This window comes from Octodon degus, unplaced genomic scaffold (assembly GCF_000260255.1).
Source record: "Octodon degus isolate 3935 unplaced genomic scaffold, OctDeg1.0 scaffold00019, whole genome shotgun sequence".
NCBI lineage: Eukaryota > Metazoa > Chordata > Mammalia > Rodentia > Octodontidae > Octodon > Octodon degus.
In genome coordinates, this window is record NW_004524595.1 from 8,010,069 (window position 1) to 8,014,369 (window position 4,301).

The window sequence follows — 4,301 nt, forward strand, 5'->3', positions numbered from 1 at the left end:
GCCCGCCTGGCGCCGCCCCGCGCCCTCTGCCGGCTGCAGGCCCGCCCCGGCCCGCGTCCTAATGAAGTGTGGGAAAGGAGGCCGGAACTCTTCCTCGGGCCCTCCCCTCGGGGCGGTCCTCCTCCGGCCGGGTAGGGCCTCGCACCCCAGGGTGCTCCGCCAGCGGCCTGCCCTGGGCTCCCTGCTGCTCTTTTTTCTCGCGGAAAGTTGGGAACGGTCGGAGACGCTTGTGCAACGGAGGAGTCAGGGCCTGCGCTCTTTCGTGTATTGCTTTGAGCTAGACAATCCCGCGGGCCTCATTTTTATTCTGTAAAATTGGGAGGTGGTTGTCTAGATGATTTCACAGGCTGTTAGACAAGGGAGACGAAAAATCATCAGCCTTCGTTTCACAGATGAAAAGATCTGACTGACAAGTCTGGCTCTGGGGTTCTGTTTGTTACCTATAAACTGTATGTCATTCACAGATCTTGCCCCTCAAGGGGCCAATATGTTCTTGTCTCTCTCCTTTTCTTATTCTATAATGAAAGTGCTACTTCCAAAAGTAGTGTTTTGTGTCACTAGGGAACTCAAAGAGCAGCTTCCCAAGTCTATGAGATGGCTCATCTAAACACTGATCTCTGGAAGTGTTCTTTATGGGTCCATCAGCCCCACTACTCCCTGCTGGGGATTGCGTTCAGGGAGAGCTGAGCAGCATCCCAGCCTGCCCACTTTTTAAAAACAGGGTCTCACTTAATTGCCCACGCTGGCCAATTTGCTATGTCTTGCCTCTCCGTCTTCAGTTGTAGAGATTATAGGTTATGTTGCAGTTTCCTTTTCTGCATACTTATCCTCTTAGCTGTTTTTCCCTCCGGGCTGTGGCTGTCTCCCAACTTTATCTGCTTTTCCCATCACTCCATCTCCCCTGTTCTGGGGATTGAACCCAGGGCCTTTGCTCTAGTCACCTTTTTTTTTTTTTTCTTTTGGTGCCAGGGATTAAACTTAGGACCTTGTGCTTGCCAGGCAGATACTTAAACCACTGAGCTATCTCCCCAGCTGCTTTTTTGTTTTTAAGACAAGGTCTCCACTGAACTACCCAGACTGAGTCAAATTGAATTCTGCTTCAGCCTCCCAAAGTGCTGGAATTACAGTCATGTGCCACCACACTGGGTTATCTCCCAAACCCTTTATACCCCATCTGAAACCTGACTGCCTGGAAAACACCAGCCTTTCTGGCACCTTTCTGAGACAATGACAGGTGATATCTTCCACAGGCATGTACTCCATTCTGTTACTCTTCACTGCTAGACATGCTCCATTCTATCTTCCTACCCTGCTCATGCTCATAAAACAACCCATAGTCTCCATCACATGTTCATTCATATATTCATTCATCCAGATATTCATGCAATTGATTCTGGTCAAGAACTCAACTCTGGGTCCTAGATCCATTTCATTAATTCTTACTCTCACCTGCTTTATCTTTCACCTCTAGCCATCTGCTAAGGTCCCATCCCCAGTAAAGCTAGAGATGCCCACAGGCCTATAAGTCACACATTCACCAATTTAATCACCTGCTAAAGTGCCTACTTCTCTTGGGTGCCCACGAATGTGGTTTGTACATGTTGCTTCTGGCCAGACAGACTGCTGACAACTCATCCCGAGAACACTTGTCTTCCTAGCAGGTAGCCTTTCCACAGTCCTTGGTGCTGCTCACTCCTCTGCTTTGAAACCTTTCTCTCCTCCCCATCTACTAACCTGTTTCCTGAACTTTCTGAGCACTTTTCTTGCTTTTCATTTTTCCAGAGTCATTTTTTCCTTCCCACCCTCTTGCTTAGGTTAACTGTTTATTTCCATGGCTTCAATCATTAATCGCTTCTGTATCTCTTTCTTCCAATAACCCCATTCTGCAGCCAAGTGACTTACTTAACATTAAAATATCAACACACACAGTACTGAGATTTTGTTAAAGGATAAATGAAACTTAAGTATTATTTTTATTACCATAGCTGTCTACAGATGTTAAAGAAAGAATTCCTTTTCTCAGATGTTACTTCTTTAATAAACCCTTTGACTTTTTTCTTCTTCCTCTTTGAGTCATGATCATTTACCAAAGTAGTTACATCATCTTATCTCTCCCAAGTAGTTGTCTTTTCTCTGGTCATATTCATCCTCTTTCTAACTCCATCTGCTTTTAATAACCCACCCCACTTCCTTAACTCCAATTAACCTCTGCCCTACACAAAAGATTCATTAGTTAGACTTACTTTCTAACCCCACAATAGCCTCTCTGAACTTCATTTACTTTACCCCATAAGTAAAAGCTTTACTATCAAAGTATAGTGCCAACCAACAAGGAGGACTAACCCTAGTTAAATGAAAGTGAGATTTGTAAAGTGAAAATGTAAGACAACATTTAATTTTTGTAGTCCAAATATATCTGACAATAGTTAAGGCACTATTGACCTCAGGCATTAATAATCCTTTGGTAGGATAAAAACACAAGAGTTTTCCCAGTGCTTGGGATGTTGAAAACAGGAGGCTCACTGTGAGTGAGTTTGATCTGTGTAGTGAGACCCTATAGATCCTATACTAAATACATTAAAAAATAAAAATTGAAAAAACACAATTCTAGGATCAGGATCTATAACTATTGAATTTTTTCCAAAGCATAGTAGATTTCCAGATATATGGAACACATGGCTAGTGTACATGAAAGTGCTCCAGTTACTGAAGGAAGAAGTGACTTAACCTTGACACTCTCTTTTTCAAGTAGTATTTATGTTGTCTAACACAGATTCAGAATATTTAAAAAATAAAGAAAAGTACAAAAGAATAAAGACAGAACTGGGCATGGTGGCACATGCCTATAATCCCAGCACTTGGGAGACTGAGACAGGAGGATCACCATGAGTTCAAGGCCAGCCTGGGCTACCTAGTGAGTTCAAGCCAGCCTGGACTATATAGTGAGATCCTGTTTCAAAACAAACAAAAGTAAAGAAAAAACACAACACACTCAAAAAAAAAATAGAAACTTTTCTACACAGTACAACTATACATGTGTATATTTGTTTATATAAATCCAGTTAGGCCAGGCACAGTGCCACAAGTCTGTAATCCCAGCACATGTGACCCTGAGGTGGGAGGCTGTAGAGTGTAAGAGCAGCCTGAGCTTAGAAGTTTCAGATCAGCCTAAACTACACAGCAAGATTCTGTCTCCAAAAACCTAAATAAATAAGTAAAGTACATATGTTTAATTTAACATAAAATGAAATCACATTATAAGTTTCATTGACAATCTGATATCTTTTACTATACAATGTATTTTTATCACTACTAGTTGAATACTCTTGCATTGCATATCTTCAGCCATTGAACTGGTACCTTACCAAAAATGTTCATTTTGTTTCTGGTTTTTGTGTATTTATTTTTATAGGAAATGCTATAATTATTTGCCTCCATGCAGTCTATTTTCCTAAATTCCTAGACTATTAATTGCTAGCTAAAAGATGTATTTTTTTTTTACTATATACTTGCCAAACTGACCTCCAGAAAAATTGTTCCAGTTTATGATCCTACTTAATAAATGGCACTGCCACTTGCCCACATATAACCAGCTCTGGATTTATCTATCTTACTTTGAATAGCATTTAGTTTCTACACTGGCTCAAGGAGTAACTGTTAAGAAGTCTAGGCTTAGACTCATATAGTCCTGGATCTAAAATAGCTCTACCACTTACTAGTTTGTTGCCTCAGACAAACCTCTTCAGCATCTCCAAGCCCTGGTGTCATCTGTAAAACAGGACACTGCCACTCACTTTAAAGGATAGCTGCATAAATCAAATGAAATTATATATGCAAACTACTTCATGTAATATTTGACATTTCATATTGCCCATGAGAAAGTAAAATTAGCTCAAACTGAGGTGAAAATATGCCCAGCTACTCATCAGGCTAAAATAATAGGCACAGATAAAGCCAGCTGCAAAGTTAACAGAATGCAGTGTCTCTTAAGGACATACTGCAGCTGTATATATCGTAATAACCTCCTTCTTTCACTGACTATTGCTTGCCTAGTCACTGAAAAAACGGTTTTCTAAAATCAAAGATATAGCCTAGCATAGTAACACAGGCCTGTAATCCCAGCACTCAGGAGGTTGAGGCAGGAAAATTGCTGAGTTCAAGGCCAGCCTGGGCTACAAAGTGAGTTCAAGGCCAGCGTGAACTTCATGGTGAAACCCTGTCTTAAAAATAATAACAAGGGGCTGGAGACATAGCTCAGTAGAATAAGCTCTTGCCTGGCAAGCACAAGGGCCTGAGTTCAA

At 41.5% G+C, this 4,301-nt stretch overlaps 1 protein-coding gene across 1 annotated transcript in view; it reads left to right on the forward strand.

Moving 5' to 3' along the window:
* Positions 1-4,301, forward strand: part of LOC111815648 — a 10,781-nt gene that overhangs the window by 949 nt on the left and 5,531 nt on the right. The window lies entirely within an intron of this gene.